Source organism: Zingiber officinale, chromosome 2B (genome assembly GCF_018446385.1).
Source record: "Zingiber officinale cultivar Zhangliang chromosome 2B, Zo_v1.1, whole genome shotgun sequence".
Taxonomy (NCBI): domain Eukaryota; kingdom Viridiplantae; phylum Streptophyta; class Magnoliopsida; order Zingiberales; family Zingiberaceae; genus Zingiber; species Zingiber officinale.
In genome coordinates, this window is record NC_055989.1 from 23,518,021 (window position 1) to 23,534,416 (window position 16,396).

At 39.2% G+C, this 16,396-nt stretch overlaps 1 non-coding gene across 1 annotated transcript; it reads left to right on the top strand.

Moving 5' to 3' along the window:
- The first annotated feature begins 663 nt into the window (after nt 1–663).
- Nucleotides 664–769, top strand: LOC122049848. Its single transcript, XR_006131102.1, has one exon. It is a non-coding gene; the product is annotated as a small nucleolar RNA R71 (small nucleolar RNA).
- The last annotated feature ends 15,627 nt before the right edge of the window (nt 770–16,396 follow it).

The window sequence follows — 16,396 nt, forward strand, 5'->3', positions numbered from 1 at the left end:
ACCCCCACTAACCTTTGTGGAAAAAGAACCCTTAGTGAAGGTCCTGGGAAAGACTGAACTTCCTTTTTCCCAAATTCCCTTTGACCCTTTAGAGGAGGTCCAACTTGCTTATCTAGTGTTGGTGTGATTAATCGTTAAGGGAAAGGTACTTGTGGCCTTTGGGAACTTCCTAGAGAAATGGAACTGAGTTCTTGTGATCTTTTATTATTCTTCTCCTCAATTCCAAACATGTCATTCTTCAGAAGTTCTTCATGATTTTTGCCACTTCTCAACCCAACATCATCACACTTTTCATTAGATCTTGACTGTATAGGAGGGGGATCTTCTTTAAACCATTTTGAAACAATACTATCAAGCTTTGCCCCCAAATGTTTGAACTCCTCACTCTGTGACTTGTGAATTTCAACATTTTTAGGTGGTTGAACTTCATTTTGTTTGACAGGCTCTCTTACATTTATGGCTTGCACTTCTTGAATATCTGAGGGAAATTCCATCCAACTTTTGTTCGACCATTCATGGAGGTTCAATGTCACTTGATCAATTAATGAATAAGCTTCATCTACACTTTTGTCCATAAAAGAGCCTCCAGCTGATGAATCCAATAAACTCATGTCTGAGAAAGAAATTCCCCCATAGAATATGTGCAGAATCAACCATTTTTCAAAACCATGATGAGGGCACTGTCTTTGAAGACTCTTGAATCTATCCCATGCTTCGAACAATGATTCTCCATATGCCTGAGCAACATTTGTTATGCAATTCCTCATATACACTGTTCTACTTGGAGGAAAAAAATGATTCAGAAATTATTTCTCCAATTGTTCCCAACTTGTGATGCTTTGAGGACAGAGAGAATATAACCAAGTCCTTGCTTTATCCTTGATACTAAAAGGAAATGTAACGACCCACCTTCCACTACTAGGCTGTAAGGCGAATCGCTACGGTTACTGTGCTAAGCTGCGCGGAAAACTGATCTAATTTGAGTTTTTATGCTACTGATATCTGACCTAATACATGTTATTGGTTCTACCTGTGCTAAGGGAGATGATCTAAGGGATACCTAGTGTATCCTACATCCCCTACGGTCAAGGAGCTGGACTGATAAGTTTCTTGGACGAAACCTGAGCTTCCCAATCGATCCGAGCTGGACTGGATCGATTGCTCTTGGTTGGATCGGTCCGTGGATCGATCGGAGCTGGGGAACGTTCTGTTCCCGACTGGATCGGTCGGCAGACCGATCCAGGTGTGGCTGGATCGGTCGGTCGGACCGATCCAGGTATGTCTGGATCGGTCGGCTGACCGATCCAGGCACCTGAAATCTCCTGGGACGCTACTGTATCGTGCTGGATCGGTCGGCTGACCGATCCAGGAGGATACAGTGGCATACTGTATCTGGCTGGATCGGTCGGCTGACCGATCCAGGATCGGTCAGAGCCTGATTTCACCCGGGGACTCGGATTTCAGCACTTTGGCGTGCCAAAACCCCACTTAACACCTAACTAATGCATCATAACTATTCTAACAACATATAATAACATTCCAACGACATAAACTAGTAATCTGACTTAACATAGGGCATAGTTTAGGAATTCATGGCAACACATAACTAAAAGTGCCTAGAACATGGAAACCAAAACCAATAAATAAAATGCTAAAGTAAATGCTAAAGAGTCTAATGCTCAATTTGCTAGGTCCCCTAAGGACCTTTGATTCCAGTTCCATACACACACATCCTCATCTGCATTGACCTCCAGCCTCCACTGCTAGTCCACTTTTCCTTTACCTTTATCTGCAGTATAAGAAAAGTAGTATCTGTAAGCTAACAAGCTTAGTAAGAAACCATCTACCTCACAAAAACATGCATTCGGTGCAATATGGTTTTTAAAGCATGCTATTTGAAAATATGCACTGAACTTGCTAAGTCATGGTATACTGAAATCATAAAGCATAACACATAAGCATGGCATGAGCACTGAATCATATCGTAGCAAGCAATAAAACACTGAACTGAACATAAGCTAAACTAACTGAAACTAAATCTGTAACTGGAAACAAACTCAACTAGCATAATTGATTTTGAGTTTTGAAATCTAATACATAATAGGTGAAAATACTAAACATGCTGTTGGGCCCGGCAACTGTACTTGCTGTGCGTGCATCTCCGAATCTAGCGGGGTTGTCTAGGCTATCTGAACCTAGGGACTGTGGAGTCCAACCCAATGGATATCTAATCCAGTGCAGTGACTGAAAATAAAATACGATATCTATAGCTGACATCTAATATTGCTTTCTAGGTTATCTGAACCTAGAGCTAGGTTATCTGAACCTAGAGCTAGGTTATCTGAACCTAGAGGCGACTGTGGGAGCCCACCCATTGGACCGTAGTCCCATAAAACTGAACTAAACTAATATACTGGTTTAAATGCCTCTAATGCATTTAACTGAGCTATTAAACATAACTGAGGTGATATTTAGCTACACTAACATTTTACCGAACACTTGGTGTGCTCCAACTCTCTCCTCTAATAGGGAGATCACCTCTAGGCACCCAACAACGTCTAGAATCTCCAACTAAAGGAGAACAACGTGTCCGGCCCATCTAGAGGTGTTCAACTAGATCCCTAAATCCTCGAGGAGGGTTTAAACATACCCTATGTGCCGAAAAAACCTGCATATAGCTAAAACTAATGCGTAGGAAACCAACCGGAGCTATTATACCGCAGGTGAGGGGTTTCTTACCTCGTACGCTAAATTCCTTACAATTCTATTCGCTAGAATTCCGGTGGAGATGACCTTCTCGACGACCCGCTCACGTCTTCGCGTTCCTCTCGCGGAGAAGAACCTCTTTCGTGTTGGAGTCGTTGCCGGAAGATGAGCCGAGAGTCCTTGGGTTTGGGCGCCGAGAGAGGAGGAGGAGGAGGAGGAGGAGGAGGTGGCGTCGGCGTTGAGGGTTTGGAGAGGGAGGAGTTTGCCGAACCAAGCAAAATAAACCAAACCCACTTAACCCTTCTATTTATATTAAGTGGTAATTCCGATCAACTCTAATATAAATATAGATGTTTCTCCTTTCTCTCAGCACGGCCCTGCTGGGTTCACTGGTTACTAACATTATCCCTTAAACCATAGGTTTCGGGTTCGATTCCCGCTTAGGCCATTTTTGTTTATATTTATTTTTGCTACTTTCGCTACTCGGAAAATTCCGGAAAAATATCTAAAAATTCCAGAAAAATCATACTATATTTCTAAAACAGTTTTGAGAATTTTCGGGCATTATAGGAAATGCCATCAATTGAACTGCACCTGCTGATACTCCTTCACATTTCACCAAATCATAAATCTCTAAAAATGTTTCAAGATGCAGATAAGGACTTTCTGATACTTCTCCTTTAAATTTGTGCCCTTATATCATGAAAATTATCTCTGGGTCTAGTTGGAAACTTTCTGCTTCAATTTGAGGTTGCACAATGGGAGATAAAAATCTTGCAGAAAAGGGTATAGAAAAATTTCTCATGGGCCTGCTTGACATGTAAGTGCTCATGGATATTCAAGAAAAAATTATAAAATGAAGAATCAAAGACAAGAAATAAAATGCAATATAAAAAGAAAGAAAGAAAATGCAGAATTTAAATTGCAAGAAAGAAAGTGCGTAATGAAAACAAGAAAGAAAAGACAAAAGGAAAAAGAAAAATGTCTAGAATAATTCATATGCTAATCAACTAACAAGATATGTTTACAAAAGAAAAGAAGAGAAAAATTTAAAGAAAAAGAAGAACAGAGAAAAGCTAGACTAGAATGCTAGAAATCAAGAATGCATAATTAGAATAGCAACAAGAAAAAAAAAATACAAAAAGTAGAAAAGAATACAGGAAAAATAGAATTCTAAAGATTAGTTACAATTATACTAATGATAAAGAAAGAAGAGTTGTGTTTAGTCTAACTCAATTGATAATCTCTAATGTTATAGCGCAGTCCCCGGCAACGGCGCCAAAAACTTGTTCTCTCTCCGTAAGTGTACGGAAATGTCGCAAGTAATATAAAAGATTATCGTATCCACAGGGACTGGAATAAGCATTAGAGATATCTCAAAGCGAATTAGCTAAACAACTAATCAATTGGTTCAAATGCTAAGGATGAAAAACAAATCTAAAATGAATGATTAACAAACAAGAGTTTGGGGTTTGAGTTATGATAAAGGGAGGTTCTAGGAGTTTTGGTTTCTCTGTGAAGTCTCTTGAATGTATATGGTTTACCAATTCTTATTTCTCAATTGTCTAGTATTTGTAGAAGGTTGCCGGTTCTCTCTTGCAATAGATAATCGGCATAGGACTAATAAATGTACCTAAATGTGATCAATTAAATATGAACTTATGTTGTCCTTACATAGGATTGCACTATTAGTTAGAGCCCTAGAGCCAATCATTTGATGATTGTATTATGGACTTGTTGTATCATATTCTTATATAAATAAAGGTATTTGTTTTGGTTATTATACTTACTTATATTGGTGCCAAATAAACTAAGTATAATAGCATCCTTGAGTAGAAGGCTCTCACCTATATCAATCGGTTAGTTGAACCGATAGTGAGATGATATAGGGAACACTATTCTTAATCATTCCTAGTCGAGTATTAACATTCAGGGACAATGTTAATGCAATAAGACTAGCATGTAGATCAACTCGATGACTTGATCTCACAAGTCATAGATATAGAGATATCAAGTTGACACATGGGTATGCATTGGAGAATGTATACTGAATGACCCGCCATGAGAAAGTATTATGGATTGTTATATGAGTGTCATATACTTTCTCATGTGACTATTAGTATGACTACTAGTCCATAGACCTGAAGTCACCATGGTTCCCTACATAAGGAGTTATGTACTTTGGTTTCGTCAAACGTCACCCGTAACTGGGTGGACTATAAAGGAGATTACTGGGTATGTAACAAATTATGCGGAGGGATGTGAGTGATGTAGATGGGATCTATCCCTCCTATATGACGGGAGAGACTTCGATATTCTTGATAGAGTGAGACCACGAAGTGCATGGTCATGCCTAAATGAGTCAATATGAGATATTGAGCTCATTTGATTTAGTGAGTCTACTTGGAGTTCAAGATTTAGATTGGTCAGAGGATGACACGGTCTATGCCTCACATTGATCAATCTAGATGTCTAGGATAGAAAGACACTTGTCATATTTTGTGAGGAGTCACAATTAGTAGTCACAAGGTGATGTTGGATCTCAACATTCTTGTAACTTGGGTAGTAATGATGTGTTGCTAGATACCGCTCATTACTTATGCTCCTAAATGGGTTTAGGGGAATTGCCAACGTTACAAGAACCTATAGGGTCACACACTAAGGACAATTAGGTGGAGATTAGGTTCATATGATGAACCAAGAGGATTAGATTCATTTGATGAATCAAATTGGATTAAGAGTAATCCTAATTGGGCTAATTGAGTTGGACTCAAGTTGATTCATGTGTTCAATGAGTCTAATTTAGATTATGACTCATTGAATCAATTTAATTAAATGAATTAGATTCATTATATTAAATTGGCTTGAATTAAATGGTTGAATTAGATCAACCATGAGAGAGATTAAGTCAAGTTTGACTTGACTTGAGAGGAAGATGAAGAGTCAAGTTTGACTTGACTTTATGCCACATTATTGGTGAGTTGGCATTAAGTGGACCAATGATGATGCTCCACATCATCATGGCTACTTAAGTGAAGTGCCACCTCATGGGAGTTACCAAGAGTTGTGACTCTTGGTATCCCATGGAGGTTACAAACCACATAAGTGTGGTCGGCCACTTTTGATGGGAAAGAATGAATTTTTCATTCAATGGTATTCATTCACATCTTCTTCCTCCTAGTGCTCTCTCTTCTTGCTCTTCCTCTCCTCATCTTGCCGAACCCTACTAAGGTGCTAGCACACTTTAGTTTGGTGATCTCCTTCTTGTGTTCGTGTGGATACTTCTAGAGGGTTGTCTACTTTGACAATCTCTAGATCCGGCAAACCGTTGGATTAGCAGGATAGCGAAGGGCATCGCATCGAGGGTAACGCTCTTATCTAGTGTAGATCTAGAGTTTGTAAACTCATACTCGTAATTTTTTTGTTTTATTTTTCTTCGCACGGATCCGGTGGCTGGGCTTTCGGGGTTTTCGCGACGCGAAAAAGCGGTTTTCGCGGCCCGAAAAACCCATCATGCACCTATTACTATGCTTCCCTCGGATACCAACATAGAAGTTCATAGCTTCTTAACCCATAAAGATACAAGGATTGAATCATAAAATCTATCCTACCCTCTTGAATAATCTCATTTCTCCTTCAAGGTTATCCCTCAAACGTCCTTACACGGGCTTGCATCTGTCACGTGGATCCCTCGGAAAATCGAGTGAGGGTTAATCTTTACAAAATATACAAGATATCCAAAAAATCAATCAAGAATGAGAATTAAGCCCTAATCATAATTAATCATTCAAGATCCAATCGATACAAACTAGGCAACATCATAGAAACAAAGAAATAGCAAATCCACAAGAGTTTACATCAATTTATCTCACAAATACTCTCTCCATCCTAAAACAACAAGATCTACTCCATAAAACGAAGAAAGAAAACCAAAGATAAGAAGATTACAAGCATTTCTTCCATCCCAATCCAAGAAGAGGAGAGAAAGAAAACTTATCTACAATATAGCTCCATCTTCGGATCCAATCCACGCTCCCAGAGTCGAATTCGCCAAGATCTCCCTTTAGATCACCCAAAAATCCTCCCAAGAATGGGAGGAATCCACCAAATCTTGCTTTCTCCCAAAGGGGGAGAAGATCCCTTTCAAATCTTCAAAGAGGCTTTAAATAGAGGGGGGGTTTTGGGCGCCACACGACCCCGAGGCATGGCCGTGTGAGGTTCACACGGCCAGAGCCTTTCCCCTCTCTGCCATCCATACACGGCCGTGTAGTGTACATGGCCATAGACAACTCCCATCAAAATCTCCAAGCACGACCGTGTAGATCCACACGGCCTGGACTGCCCCAGCTTCTGGAAACCTGACACGGTCGTGTGGTGCACACGGACAGAACACTATTAAGCACTGGGAACCCTGCACGGTCATGTGGTGCACACGGCCAGCACCTTCTTGGTCTCTGGAAACCTTACACGGTCATGTAGATCCACACGGCCATGTAAGGATTGAACCCTGATTTGCTTCAAGACTTGGCACGGCCGTGTGAGGTTCACACGGTCAGGCCAAGTTCCTTTGTTGTTGCTTCCACACGGCCTCTGAACTCCACACGGCCAGAGCTCCCTACTAATGTAGGGTCGTGTCTGGTACACGGCCAAGTGCCTTCTCGCTTGCTTTGCTCATAAGTTTTGTCCAAGAATGTAGAATCTTCACCAAATTCGACTCCTGTGTATAAAAAATGCACAAAAAGCAAATCTTCTACTCACATCAATTGCTCTCCGTCAAACTAACTACCGAGGAAGTTAAGGATGGCTAGCTTGATTGTTCCTCCAAAGGATAGAGGGGGAAATCTATGGGATATCACCTTTTGGATGGTGAAAATGGAGCCTTTCTTCGAGATGGATTGGGACACCATGATGGTTGTTGAAGAGTCATTTGAAGTTCCAAGATACAAGAAAGGGAAGAGACTCTAACCATGTTATTGGGCCGAGGAGCAAAGCTCACAATCAAAGGCAAATGAAAAGGTAATATCAATTTTGATTGATATTTTTCCTAATTGCGTGATGAGTTGTGTAGGTGAGTACAAGAATGCCCATGATTTGTGGAGCAAGGTAAAGATGATTCTAGGTGAAGAACCTAAGCCTACAACCGAAGAAGAAAAGTCCGAGGAAAGGGACGTAGTGGCTCAAGTGGAGAAGGGGCAATTGGAAGTTGATTGTGTTCAACTTCCGATTAGAAGGAAGATGAGGAAGTGTCATTCACATCTTTAAGGGTTGAAGAAAAATCCAAGACAAGTGACGAGGAAGTTTTGGAAGTCAACCTTGTAAGCATCTCCATTGAAGTCATATCAAAGGACCATAACGTTTGCTTCGGTTGCAATGAGAAGAGACTCTATAAGAGTAGGTGTCAAATGGGTAAGAAGAAAATAAATCCTAAACTCACTGAAGTTATTTTAGGTACTAATATGGGTTGTAGGAATGAAGAAGTTGAAAGGAGGAGAATGTGCATTGTGTGCTTCATGTGTGGGGAGAAAGGTCACTACCACACCCAGTCCCCTTAGAAGAGGGAAATCAAGAAGCTAGTACATTTGAAGAAATGGGAAAAGAAGAAAAGCTTAAATCAAGGGGGAGCTTCAAGGGTAAGAGAGGTATATCCTAATTTGAATTGTAATTCAAATTATTATTTTCTCATGCATGCTAGGATTGATAATGATTATCATCATATAGTAATGAAAAAAAATTAGTTTTAGGTATCATAATAGAAGTAGGGTAAATTTTGGAATTAACCCTAAAGTATCTATGCATGATAAATCTAGACAAGTTAGATTCTCATTATCTAAGGAGAAGAAGGTAATGAAGGACCTAGGTAAAAATTCTAAGAACGGGAGGCATATGTCTAGAAAGATGGGTAGGTCTAGGAATATCCAAGGTGGATAACAAAAGTCTAGAATTAGAAGTCTAGAAAAGGAAAATCAAACTTTAAAGGCAAAGCTTAGTAGTTTGGAGAAAATTCTAGAGAGATTCAATGTTGGATCTAAGGGATTAGGTATGGTGTTGGGTAGCTAAAGACTCAACAATAATAAGTCAGATTTGGGATACCGATCTAGTCCCTCCAACGTCAAAAAGAGATCATATGCTAGGGTGGCGCGTGACAATTGAAAGCAAAGAGTAATCAAGAGCAAGGGAGAGTCATCCAAGGCCAGTGATAAGAAATATGTAAGGGTTGCATATGATTATGGCAAGGATGAGGTGTCCAAGGTTATGAAGGTAAAGTGGTTAGACCGATCATCACCCAAGGTGGACCATTGTGTTGGGATATGCTTGATGCAGTGTGTGCTAAAAATACATTTCGTAAACATGCACAACGGAAGACTTAACAATAAATAAACAAATTTATTAAATCACACACACCACACGCATGCAAGATACAATCATGCAGATAAGATCATAAAATAAAATGAAATCGAATAACAATTATTCTAGGTATACCTTACAGATGACCTGTAACGAGAATGGCATCAACCTTTTGCGACGTTGTCAAACCTCGCCTCTATTCGTATCCACGCCGAGCTCTTCAAGACAACTCCAAGAGAACAAGCTTTGCCTTTGGCAGGTACTAGTCACGAGCGAAGGAGAAAGATCAAGAAGAGGAAGAAGAAGCAAATGAAGATCTTCTTCCTTTGGGTGGCTCACGGTAATAAGAGGAGAACCTCTTGTTGTGATTGGTGGCAAGAGAGAGGGAGAGGGAGAGAGAGAGGGAGAGAAAGGTATTGGGTTTAAGTTTCTAAAATATAATCAAGTCAATAATGAATTGTATGTTAATTCTCTCTTAACTATATCAATATATAGTCCTCTTTAATGAGTTAGATTAAAAAGCCCAAATCCAACTCATTATGCCTTAACCAAAAGTTAGCCCATTAACCCCTTGATTTGGTTCACAACTAAATCAAGTTAGTTCATGGCTAAATCAAATTAGTTCATGACTAAACCAAATAGGGTCCAACTCTTTCATAAGAGATGTGGCTCATCCGTGCTTCCATTCTGACGAATATTTTCATATTTATCTTATGTATAGTCCAACCAAACATTTATCTCTTGATCTAAGAATCCTATTCTCTATAGCTTGTTTTACATCTTTTAGAGACTCGAAGTGTGTGTGACCTAATAGGTTTTTAATTTATCTTGGTCATCCATAATTAACTACTTAATTATGGAACGATCATGAATAACGCCTAGTAGTACATCATGATCCCCAATTAATTGAAAAATCACAGTTGATCTCATAACTAATTTTGAACCTTTCAGCAGCTACAGTGAGTCATGTTTCATTCCTTTCACTCATCTTATACCACTTAGTTCAAGATATGGTCAATGTGTTTGCCCCCACTAGGCTGACTACATCACACCCAGGCCAAGTAATACTTCCTCATTCTGTGGATTCAAATTACTCGTACATGTGTACTATAAGGTCTGATTTTTTTTTATAAAAAAAGAGAGAAAATTCAAAGGAGGAGTATAATAATAAATTTTATTTAGGAATAAGTAGGAATTTAAGGGGATAAATCATTATTTATCAATTAATGGACTTATAGGCTCAACCCAATTGATAATGAATGGATTAACCCTAGTATTTGGTTGCTTATAAGAGGGGGTGCTTGAAGGGGGGCGTTAGGAAAAAAAAAAAAAGGGGAAAGAAAAGAGGGGAGGTCTTGCGATAAGCAAGAAGAGGAGAGGAGACTCCAACCTTGGAAGGAAGAATGAGCCCAAAAGATCTTCCCATCATTGCCCTTTGTCATCGTCGTGCCATTGCAAAGCTTTCGAGCACAAAGGCACCTCCTAAACCCTTTTCTTTCTACGCCTTTAAATATATGTAGGCAGCAAGTTTTCGAGGAAGAATTGAGGGCTGAAAGCAGCAGGTTTTGAGGGAGATCTAGAGTATATGTAGCAAGTTTTTGAGGAATAATTGAGGGTTGAAAGCAACAGATTTTGAAGGAGATCTGGAGTATATGCAGCAAGTTTTTAAGGGAGAATTGAGAGCTAAAAGCAACAGGTTTTGAGGGAAATTTAGAGTATATGCAGTAAGTTTTCAAGGGGAGAATTGAGGGCTGAAAGAAGTAGGTTTTTAGGGATATCTGGAGGGTACACAGCAAGTTTTCAAGGGAAAATTGAGGACTATAAGCAACGGATTTTTCTTTTAAGAGTTGTCTAGGGTATATGCAGCAGGTTTTCAAGGGGGAATCAAGAGCTAAAGGAAGCAGGGTTTGAGGGATATTTGAGGTATACGCAGCAAGATTTGAGGGGGAAATGAGGGCTACAAGCAACTGAGGTTTGGAGGATTTCTTGGTCTATTTGAAGCAGGATTTGAGAGATGTGGAAGGGGGTGTGGGGGTGTGACAAATTTTGTTGAAGGTTTAGTCACCTGATGATCAAGGGGTTTTAGGTGTAGGGATGTTTATGTGGCTAATAATATTCATGTTTATTTAGCTTCATGTAGTTAATATGAAAGTTTGTTTAAACTTAATTTAGACATATAGTTAATGACATGCGTGTTTATTTGAACTTAATGTAGATTAATGGAATGAATGCTTATTTAGGTTTATGTAGTTAATGGTATCTATGCTTCAAGAGCTACACGTAGTTAATGATATGCATGTTGGTCGAGCTTAATGTAGATTAATGGTATGAATGCTTTTTTAAGTTCATGAAGTTAACAATATCCATGCTTTAAGATCTACATGTAGTTAATGACATGTGTGTTTGTTTGAACTTAATGTGGATTAACGGTAGGAATGCTTATTTAGGTTTATGTACTTAATGATATCCATGCTTAAATAGCTACACATATTTAATGATATGCATGTTTATTTGAGCCTCATGTAGGTTAATGATATGAATGTTTAATTGGGCTTTATGTGGTCTAACAAAATATGTTAAGGTCATGGTGCATGCTTGCCTTAACAAAAATTATGAAAAAAAACAACAATCACTACAAGAAAAACCCTCATATACATCGGTGGAACAACAACGGTTTTAAGCAAAAACCGATGTCTTTGAGTATTTTACACCAGTTTTTCTAAAAATCGGTGTCTATAAGCGCAGATTTTCGCTCATAGACATCAATTTTTTAAGCCGATGTCTATGAGCGTCTTTTTTCGTTAATAGACACTGATTTTAACAGCGATTTTTAAAACCCGGTGTCTATGATAAAATAAAATAATTTAATTTTTCCACCAATACTTAGCCGAAATTTGCAACACTTCACTCTTCCCTCCAAACCTAAACCTATATCGCGCCGTGCATCATATGCCGTCGCGACGCCACCACCACTTTCCACCTCGTCGTAAGCCGTCCAACCATCTCTCTCAGCTTCATCTCCCTCTTCCCCTTCTTAGATCGACGCCTCTTCCTCTCCCGATCAGGATTGACTCACGGCGCATCTCCTCCACCTCCTCCCTTTGGGTAAGAAGAGGAACCCTTCTTCGCATTTCGAGAAAGGAGAGGTGACGAGTTGGTCTTGTTTTCTAGGGTTTCAGAGTAGTAGCGGCGGAGGGAGGCAAGATGAAGATGACTAGGGGGAAAGGTGATATACTAAGTTCCACTGATCCGATGAAGACGATCAAATCGTGACTTTTATTTCTAAATTCTAAGTTTATAGGAACCACACCGCTTCCCTCTTTCCTCTCTCCCTCTCGATCTTTGCCGCAAAGATGGTTCCTTTGCTTTCGACTACAGCGTTCTCTGTCATCCTCGACTCCCTGCGGTTGAAGTTTTTTTCTCTCCTTATCTCGATTTGGTTTTCGTTTTGTTGCAGCTCTTCTTCTCGTACTTCAAGGAGTTGGTAGGTAAAGAAGTGACAGTGGAGCTGAAGAACGATCTCACCATCAGAAGAACCCTCCACTCTGTCGACCAATACCTCAACATCAAGCTTGAGAACATCAAAGTCGTAGACGAAGACAAATACCCTCACATGGTACTCCAGCCTTCTCCTGCATCTCTTTCTTCTTCATTAAATTGATAAACATAATCCTATTTCTCCTGGAGCAGCTCCTCTATGGATTATAATGTCGTCGCTTCCGCCACCCATGCTCCACCGCTCCACTCCGTGCCCTTCTAGCTTCTCGGTCAGAGCCTACTGATTTATGGTGACCCTCTTCATTTCCGGCTCCGCAAGTCAAAGACTAGCTCGGATCCTATAATCTTCCGTTCTTGCTTCATCTCCTGCTCTCTCTCTTTGCGGTGTCTATGCAGCGCTGCCCCAAAGGGAACTGGATCGAGGCTGGACGAGATAATATCTGGCATGGTGGAGAAATTGCTGCAGAGGGAGGAGAACAAAGCGCTTGTGGACAAGCTGGAGAAGGCCTTCGCCAGAGTGGACCGGGCGAGGGAGGCACTTGCTGACATCGAGCGCTATGAAATGGAGGCCTCGAGGGCTAAGGAGTATGTGCGGCAACTACGAAGCCACGAGGCCGAGGTGAGATCTCCCTCACAGTGCTAATCATCTCCTTCATGATTACTTTTGGTTGTCTAATTGCTTCATTGGCTAAAGAAAAGATTTTGAATCTGGTGATTTGCAATGCCCATAGATGCAACATACTTACATAACCACATTCCTTTTGCAATTCTGTCTCGCACATAGTGTTAAAATCCTTTTGAATCCTCATCTACATCCAGATGAAGTTTTGAAGATTATAGAGAGAAAGGTTTCCATTTGGTGAAGGTTGTTTTTGAACTTAGGACCATGACAATAACTTTCAGGGTGCGTTTGGTTCAAGTTATCGTATATAACCTTGGTTATATGATTACCAAGTAATCACATAACCAAGGTTATGAGAGAATAAAACATAATCTTAATCTTGTTTGGTTCAACTAGGTAATGGTATAATTTAACTTGACATTTACTATATTACCCCTTGTTTAATTATATGATTAATTTTATAGAATAAATTAAATTAAATTAATAATAATAATTATTATTATTATTATATTAATGAATAAGTTGATAATATATATAATAAATAAATAAAATTGATTTATAAATTTTAAATTTTAAAATAAATTTATATATTTTTAAAATATAATTAGATATGTAATTAACTTATTTTATATATTTTAAATTTATATATATTTAGATATGTGATTAAAATTTTTAATTATTTTAATAGATTTTATTTTCCCTTATTAAAATTAGGGCTCCTCCCCAATTATTTTACGCCGACAGCTTCTCCCCGTAGCAACGCCGCCTCCTCCGCAAGCCGCTGGTGCGCCATCTCCACGAAGAACGAAGAGGAAGTGAACGAAATTGACGCCGGAGGATCGACGGCCAACTTCAACCCGATCTCCTCCACGACACGGTGTCGCGTGACCCTATGGGGATGGGCAAGATCTGTCGCGTGACCCTATGGGGCTGGCGAAGTTGATCGCGACGAGCTCACGACGACTTCTGGAGGCAAAAGTCGATGTCGCGTGACTTCTGGAGCTCACGACGACTACCTATAGGAAGCCTCCTCTTGTAGATGACGAGCCATCCGCTGTGGCGATCGGAGCTTCCCTCATAGAGGCTGCGGAAGTCATCAAGAGAAGTCGTGAGCGGACACGAGAAACTCCGGGAGGGTGAGGCGGAAGAAGATCTCATGGAGGAGCTCGGAGGGGAGAGAAGGCATAGGCCGATGATAATGATGTCGCGATCGACATACCTCATAATTTGCTCTTGCTTATCTCCTACTCTTCGAAGGGTGATTTTGGAAAAAAATATTGATAACCCCAGAATCGTAGAAAACCTAAGATTTCCAAGGTTTTCTGATTCCTGGTTCTATTCCCTAATTGCTGATGTGGCGGGAATGTTGCATTACCAGGAATCACCAATTACTTAAACCAAACAAGGTTATCGTTGATAACCAACTAAGGTTATCAGCGATAACCCCGAACCAAACACGCCCTCAAAGTCATTAGTCTTTACCAACTTGGTAGCATGCACCTTCGAGATTATTTCCTCATCTACTTAAAATGTGATATAATGGGATCGATTTTACTTTTATGACTTGTCTCATTGCATTGTTATTGTCACTCTTCACTAAAGGTTCAACTAACATAGTAACATGGACAATTGGTGGAGTATAATGAATTTCACTACCTTTCATAGGGAAATAGAATAATACTTGTAACTTTTATTAGTATATTCCATACATTTGTGGAACCTACAACCTTGTAAGCATTTATTTGCTCTAAGACCAACCCCACACTAATAAGAGCATGGTTATCACTCGCTTTGGATAGAATGATTTACATGTGTTTATTAGTACTACTTAGGCTCTCTCTAGTGGTAAATTCTTGAGCTCATTACTGTGTGAAGCATTGTCTCGAATAAAGAAACATCCAATTTTTGTGTCTAAAAAATTATATCTTAGATCATAAACCTTACTATTTTAGACCCTTGCTTAACATTGCTGTGTGATTAAGGCTCTCTCTAGTTCGAGCATGGACAAGTGGAATCGCCTAATAAATATATATATATATATATATATATACAACTGAATTTTTGGATAAGTAATTAGACAATCAATTTGTTTTATAAATGTCCAGGAGACAGAGGAGTGGTTTGATTGAATTGATGAATATAAAAAATTCAGAATGTAACCACGTCTCATTAAGCATTTTGTTTTATAAATGTCCATTCTGATATCAACATGTTCTCTAAAAGGCATAGTATAATTCTATGAAAAATAGCTATAGGTTGCACCTAGGCCCTCAGTCCGGTTAGATGCTATGTAAGAATCTAATAATTTATTAGAGTATATGCATGTTTGTGTTTGAATCGTTAATCAGTTTCCATTTTGCTTTTAGTTGATGCCAAATGTGATCCAAATATTACTTATTAGGTTTTTCTGGATCTGGTCTTACTCTTTAAATTTATTTCTCGAACGTTTGGTTAATTATATGATACTGCTTGTTGATGGTTATGAATTCTATTCTTTTGGAGTTGTTTTATGATCTTTCATTGGTTATGTTTTTTTTTTGGGATTGGCTAGTCGAAGGATAAAAGTGTTTCTTTTTGTTGTGGAGTTTTGCTAGAAGATAGTTTTGAATATGATACAGAAGTAAAAGCTGAAGTTTTTGAAGAAATGTCTAGTTGTCACAATTTGCAAACAGTTCGTTTATGCTTTCTTCTTAATTATCTATGAAACTACTTCGTTATTAATAAACATTATATTTTTTTGATTGCTCTTTTTAGAGCCATTGTAGCAGAAGTTTTAACATGTGGATCGACATCATTAGTTCAAAAGTAATAACTCCTTTCGGAGACAAACAAAAAATGGGAAGAAAAAACTTCTCATCCCTTTATTCCCTTCTCATTCTTCTTCTTCACTTGTTTACCTTCAATCCTTATGTTATGCTTTCTTTTGGCTGCAAAGCTTTATACTTGATATGGTTATGAGGTGGAGAAACTGCCTGCATTCTATAAACCATCGAGCATTCAAATTAATACCTTTGTGATTTATACTAAATGTGTGCTTTCTCTCAAAATCTCAAATTAATACTATCCATTATGTTAGGATGCACACGGTGCTGGCAGTGGGCGTCTACAGTGACAAGATCGTCTACAGTGACAAGATCAAGCACCTATTCAACATGGCGGAGGGGCAAGAAACCGCACGCCGCCCTTGGGGTAGTCGGATCTAGTTCCACCGCCTCAATATCAAGC